We start from the raw sequence: 7,402 nt of genomic DNA on the forward strand, positions 1-7,402 counted from the left end.
CTTCCCTTGTTTCAGTCCTCGCTGGGACGGGGCAGAGGTCCTGGGCTTCTGGGGTGCCTGGCAGCCATTTTGGTTCCTCAGCTGGTAAAGTAATTTATAAAGGGAAGAATAAATTCTTTGTGTTTGTAGGGACAGGCTTGAGGTGTATAGGGGAAAGTTGGGGTGGGGGGTGGTGGAATATCCCCCTTTACAGCCGAAAAAATTGTAACCTGCTTCATGTTATAGTATAGGAGTGTGAGGTACTGAATTCCTTCAGAAGCTACGGAGATATTAGGAAGGAAAACTGTACTCTTAGGAGTGATCACATCTTTCTCACACAACACATCTGTGCCTTTAACACAAAGGGTGAAATTGTGTCCTGTGGTATCCGTGTCCCCTTTGCTCTGGTAAGGTCAAGGTTAACTTCAATGTCTGGGTGCACGTTAGTACTTTGCTTTCCATTTTCTGTGTGACAGCATTGCGTAGCTCATTTTGCTGGTTCCCCTTCTTGCATTTCCTTTTTCCCACTCACACCCTTTCAAACTGCCCTATGGCCACCTTAAAAATATCTTCCAACTTTTCCTGTTTGTTGTTGTAGCCATAATTTTCTCTTTCCCCATTCTCTTTCCTGTCCTTTTTCATGCTACTATTCTTCCACAGACCTTTTCCTAAGCTTTGTGGTCCTTTCTTGCATCTCTTTCATTTTCTTACCCTTAATATTTTCCCTATTACTCTTGGTGGTTTGTCTCACGTTTCCTAAATCAACTCTTTCTCCCAGCCTCCCAAACCTCCCTGCTCTTTGTTTTCACAGTGAAAAACAGCATGAGTCTCACAGACTTGGTGTGTTGTAGTTCGCTTTAGGAAAGGTATATATGAGAGGAAGAAGAAAATACCACTGCTGTCCTCTTGCCACTTCCTAGCAGGTGTCCTTATTCCCCATCTCCATTCCCTGCCTCCATGTGGATACAGCTCTGCATGGCTTCCTCAGGTCCTCTCAATAGAGTACCCATCACTCTGCCACCGCTAACAGGAAAGGCAGGTGTGAGGCAGCAGCCTTTCTTAGGGGCCATCCACCATCATAGGGCACTGACCCTTCTCTGAGGGGTGAGGAGGAAGGTGGGGAGAGATAGAAAATGTGGTCACCAGAGGCAGCTCTGCTAGCAAAACTGAAGCCGAGCTTAACAACCATGTGTCTGGAGAGCATTTCTTTAGCTCCTCTGAAAAGGTCATTAAAATTTTTTTCGCTGTTGAGAAGTGTGATGACACTATTCAAAGCTCCAGGAAAAACAATTGCATGTGAACATTTAAACAAGGTTACAGCTTAGGCCCTTTCTCCTCACTGCTATAAATCACGGAAAGCTTTGCCTGAGTGAAGATGGTGGAACAAATTGCTAAGCACAGTACGGTGGCCCCTAGACCTTGAGTGTGCGTGTTCAGCATTGGAACATGGGTATGGGGCCAGACTCCTCCATCACGCAACAGCACTGCATATGAGTGACTCCTGGGACTCTAGCAAGATACCACATTCCGGGAAGGTGGCTGAGTTTGCTCCAAACACCTTATAGATGAAGGGGAAATAAAGGCTACCCACTGGTGTTTTCTTGTGGCATGTGGTGACATTGGGGTATGTGAACTCTGCCCTTTCCACTCCCAAGCCAACAGCTAGAAACAGATGGTGCTGCACCATGTGTCTCCTTTTTTCATTGCCAAATTCAAGAGGTAAGTGTGTGCTGTAACTTGGTGGATAGCACAGACTGAAAGCTGGTATGAGAGCTGCTCTCTTTTGAGTAAATTCCTTGTCTCCATAAGGAAAGGAAAAAAGTATGTTAGATGTTTTCTGTTGGTTGTTATCATAGGGATCTGCAAGAGCGGAGGGAATTTTGGAGCGGTCACAGCCATAGCTTTTCCTCATAAGGCAAAGATGAAGGATGTTGACTTGCCACAAACACAAGGAGATGATTATCAGATGGAAAGTGGGGGTATGGAGTCCATTTAGGAAATATTTCTTAATGACAGAAATTGCATTCAGGACTATATTTGAGAGATGCAACAGAAAGCGCACCCTGCTCTGCTTCACAGCTGCAATCCCCAGGATGCAGGAAGTGCGTGGAAAAGCTGGCGCTCTCCCATCCTAGGCTGTTCCAGCACTGCAGATACCAGTGACATAAAGTGATACTATGTGGGAGGTCTGTTTACCATAATGTGGAGACCATGGTAAAGCACTTTGCTCATTTTGCCAGAGGCACAAATGTTTTGGGAAGTCCTGCTACCGCAATCTTCCACCTTCCCAAATGGGCAATGTCCTTGCTTAACTCTGAGACTTTTATTTTAATGAATTTCTCTGTTTCTCTGATAAAGCCATGTTTTAGTGCATTATGGAAGTATTTTTTTTCATCTTTTTTTTTTCCTGTTGACCTTAACTCTGTAGGGAGTAAATTCCCTTCTGCAGGTAAAGCCATCTGAAAAACATACTGACGGCTGACACTTGGTTTACTCAGGGCACAAGTTTTTTATAGTTAAAAGATGGCTTTTTTTCCCCTTTGCTGGGAAATGATGTCTGTACAAAACCAGACTAGAAGTACTAGAATTCAGGATTTGTGAAAACACATCAGCTGTTCAGTTGGTAGGTTGGACACTCAAATGAAATATATCAGCACAGCAGCAGAGACTACCAGAGGAGATGCTTGAGTGTGCGTGTTCAGCATTGCTCAGTTACAGACTGGTGGTTGTAACACTCTTGAACCCCTTGAAGACACTATCTGCCTCTATATAGATCCTTTCTCCCTGCATACAGTAATATTATAGGATTCTGAATTAGACATAGAGCTAGAAAGTAAAAATACCTCAATGCAGTGACAACTTTTCTCATTTGTAAAGAATAATATTAGTATCCTGGGGACCTGCTAACACAGAAAAAAAAAAAAAACCAAAACCCAAGTCAGGATCAGTGAGACTTCAGGTACTGCTCAATTGATTAGAATTTCCTGTGCTATCAGTGATCTAAATTGCATTTTCTGTGTCATGTTTCTACCACATTCATTTATTTGAGGAGTTTCTAGGCCAGCCTCGCTCTCTGTGAAGAAATGTAGCACAGCACCTCTCATCAGGGCAGAAATTCAGCCCATGATGAAGCCCAGCACTGAGCTGGTATTCGATTTAAGCATTAGGAATTGAGTGGCGCTCAGATTCTGTGCAGGATATTTGTTTATAAATAAAGAGAAAACGTGTCCGATTTCTGGGAATACAAAACAGGAACAAAAGATCAATCTTTCACACACCTTTACAATCCCTTGCCCAGGTTTTTTTGTTTTAAGTGAAATTTTGCAGGCTACTGCATGTGAACAAAAGCTTTTTTCTGATTGCAAGTTACCATCAGAGCAGACAGTAGTCCATGTCTATTATTGAGGTGGACCAATACTTTCTCTTGAATGAGGACATTTCAGATGTTTACAGCTTCCTCAGAGTTTGTTTGGACTCAAATATAAATGCCTCAGGCTGATCTATAAAGATGAAAAGAAATTAATACCCCTCTGCAAATGTCATCCTGAAAGACTTGGCCCTTTTTCTTCTGCAGAAAATGCCTTGATTTTTGTCTGTGTATCAAAATCTGTTACTGTTTCCTCAAGCATCTTCAGCACTCAGTGCCTGGGGTAAGGGACCCAAAATCTGGCAGGATGTGTTGGGAATGTGCCTGGTGGTGCTTCCCTGAAAAGCTCCCTTTGCCCAGGATTTGAGCAGTTGAAAGATGGTGATTTGCACATGCGAAACAACTGTTTCTTGAACTTTTTTTTTTTTTTTTTTTGTAAGTTAAGAGAGATAAAATTTAGCTAAGCCAGCTGCTGGTGTTGGGCTGCCAACCTCACTGAGCAGTGATGGCACAGCATCCTGGGAGGAGGGATGGGTTGTGTGACATTGTGTCAGTGAGGTAGAGGATTGTGCAGTAAGTCTGCCCCAAAACTGGTGAGTTTGACTGCACAGCTGCACGCTGTTCCTGCACCTGAGCAGTACTGGTCACAGCCATCTTGTGTGTCTCTGCACCATGCGGTTTAAATACTCTTTACGTGCCTGTTTTCCCTGGGCAAATATGGATGAGATCATCACCTAAGACCATTTTTGTATTAGGTAGAGGAGAAAATGTACATCCACTGACAGAAGCTGGGGTGCCTTGGTGATGTCAGTGGAAAAGCAAGAAATGAGAAAAAGTGGCTGTTTCTTGGGTTCATCGGCAGTTAAACTTTGTGCACTGTGAGGTGTCTCAGGTGGCAGCTGGGTGCATGAGTTTTTCCATAAGCTTCAAAGTACTTGACATTGCAACCTGAGTAATATTCTTCTAATAGTATTTTTATTTCATGCCAGCAATACGTATTTCAACCTCTCTGTTGAGCTCTAAATGAATGGCATTCCTATGGCTTTACACAAGTGTAGCAGAGATCACACTCAAACCCTCAGTTTGTTATTACAGTGTCAAGGTTTTAAAAGACCCTGTTGGTTATTGTGGAATAAAACTAACGGGGTTCTCATTTTTTATTCTTCAAATAGTGTATAAGCTTCCTTTGGCAGGGATTTAATCATTTGGTATGTTTATAAAGTGCCTTTGCTCATGAGAGCTGGTTGGAGATATAAGATGTTATTGTGACGTTAATAATAAATATGATAATTATCTGAGGTCAAAAGAAAATTTCCTGTTTTTCTGAGTCCTGCACAGCTGGGTACATTGTGTAGCTTGACTTAAATAATGTACATGTTGCATATAATATGCATATATGTTGCATATTCCAGAATGACAGTTCTTATCTATGTCCTTGGATTGCTGAGTCTTATTACAGAGTTCAGTGAGAGTATTTCTGTCAGTAAAGTTATCCACATGCTTAACTATTGGCAAAATCAGACCCTGGGGCATTCTTTTGGCTGTGAAAACATATTGCACACTGCGGGCTGCATAATAATTGATAATATCAACTAATAACTGAAGAAGCTAGGAATTCTTGGGCAGGGCAATTTCTCACATTACTAGAATTTTCTGAATTAACTAATAAGCTAAATGCCCTTGTGTTTTGGCTGCTCAACATAAGGTAGGAAGAAGCAGTTTGTTTGGGAAGTGCAGAGCCCTCAGACACTGGGGAGCTGTTTCCACAGAGAAACATCAAAGAAGGAACTTAGGCAATCCAGTCCTAAGCCATGAGCCTCTTAGAAGTCCATCCCACCGTTTTCTTTTTGAGAGTGTCACAGACAGGGCTCATAGTCCATGTTGTTGCAGCACTATAAATGGAGTCCCTGAAATAAAGCTGAAGTAATACAGTGATGAATCAGGCCCAGGAGCTGTGCATGTGAGTGCCATTACTTGGTGGAAAAAAAGAAAAATAGGCTTTCTAATGTATTCCTGTAAATGTGAGTTACTGTTATTCAAGAAACATAGAAAAGAACCTGTATTGTTCTTAAGTGAATGTCAGATGATTCTGTTTTTGCACCTTCTACCTATGGTGATGATGAGGATTGATTCATTCCCTGTAGAAGTTTCTGTCTGTTTTCATATCTTGGGTGACTGCCTAGAAATCATAATTTTTGTCTGACAGATCTTTGATCTGTTGGTAATCACAGACCTGGCTAAAGACAGTGAGCTCACTTCTTTCAAACTCAGTACCAGAGAGTTTAATAAATGCTCTTTTATACAAAGACAGTAGGAAGCAGACATGGGTTATGGCCCAAGGCAAGGAGTGCGTGACAAAGCTTGAGCAGTGCTAAAATACTTAGTCTGTGTGTATATGATGGACAAGCTGTTGTTTGTGCAGAAAAGAAAAAAGTCACCAGACTATAAGGGAAACAGTCATGGTCATCACATTGAGATGGAGCAGTCAGTCAGGGTGCAGGGTACAGTCTGATGCTAGACTGGGCAATCAGATGATCAGATGCTTCTGAAAAAGCAGTCTATTTCCTTTCTCCTTCTTCTCCATTTCAGTAGTGTCCTCTTGTTTCTTCCCATGCTGTCATAAGCAGTTACCTGTCTGCAAACCTCTGCAAAACTTATAAATATTTTTTTTTTGGTGATCTAACCCTGATGTAGCACGCTATGAGGTCAGAAAAGCATCAGGCACAGTGCAATCCTAGGAACAGCAGGATGCAGTTAGTGGCAATAGAGGGATGGACAGACCTGAGTCTTTTGGCATTACTTGAGCTGAGATTGTCTCAGCTGTAAATTCCAACTTTGGTCCCAGTGTCTGGGCACAGAATTAATTAGAAAGATAGGCTGGGGGGGTTCTGGGCAAGACAAGTGCTTCCTGAAGCCTGCTTCTGATGGATTCATGGAGAAAAGTCTTCAAGAATTAAAATGGGATGGTACCAGAGGGCACTCCACACTCACACTCTTGATTTATTCCTAAAGGAAACAAGCCTGCAAGACCTCCAAACCAGCTTGCTAACTGCCCGCCAGGGTAACACCCACAAACGAAACTTCAAGTTCCTCACAGAAGGACAGTTTTTTATTCTGCAGCATCATTTTCTGTCTACTTTTTCTTCCCATTTTGAACAGACCTTTGTGTAGCAACCACAATGTGCTTATAAATCATATTCTAAGACAAAAAGCTGTCCTAATTGGAGAAGTATTGTGCCGTGTTTCGATGGACAGTTTTCACTGATAGCTGCAAAATGCTATTTTGCAGAGTTAAAACAGAAAAGAGTACGTATGGTGGCAATTGAATTGGAGACAGGCTTGCATTTCAGTCTGAGAGGTATCTGACTAAAGACCAATTTGTTATGTTCACAGAAATAGAAAATTGCATCATGGTGCAGTTACACTGGTTAGTTTAATCTGTGAAACATTTAAACCAGGCGAAAGTTAACTAGTTTTGGTGTTCCTGCTAGCGCAGCAGAGAGCCCTTACTTCTAATCTGAACCTTGAAGAAACATATCCCAATGTCTATGGTACTGTAGACACTGTTCCTGTGCTAGGTTTCAGAAAAAAAGCAACCACCACTGTGGTGGATTTTAGCATTGTTGTTGTGCCATCTATCTGGGGTAACTCACATGGCCATAATTAACATAAAAATGCACTTGTCATTTTCTATCTCCATGTCAGAAGAATTCTTCAAAAGAAAAAGAAAAAGTGCTTTGTGTCCATGATTAGTCATCACCATAATTTATTTTTCTCTGATATAATTAAAAGAAAATACGTGCAAAACCTACCCATCACAAAAGAAAGCTATTACTGATGAAACCTGTTTCATTTAGCTCATGTACAGAGAAAGTTTACATTGTCATCAAGGTAATGCCAGCCTGGCATTCCTAAAACCCCTGAGAAATGCCAACGAAATGACAGGAAACTAAAGAAGACTGGCTATTGCCTTTTTTTTTCTGGAGAGACAAGAAAGTAAGTTATTCTTCTGTCCACAGCCGAGGGGAGAGCTCTAGGATGCCACCTCCTTGAGAG

This window comes from Buceros rhinoceros, unplaced genomic scaffold (genome assembly GCF_000710305.1).
Source record: "Buceros rhinoceros silvestris isolate BGI_N320 unplaced genomic scaffold, ASM71030v1 scaffold11906, whole genome shotgun sequence".
Classification (NCBI taxonomy): domain Eukaryota; kingdom Metazoa; phylum Chordata; class Aves; order Bucerotiformes; family Bucerotidae; genus Buceros; species Buceros rhinoceros.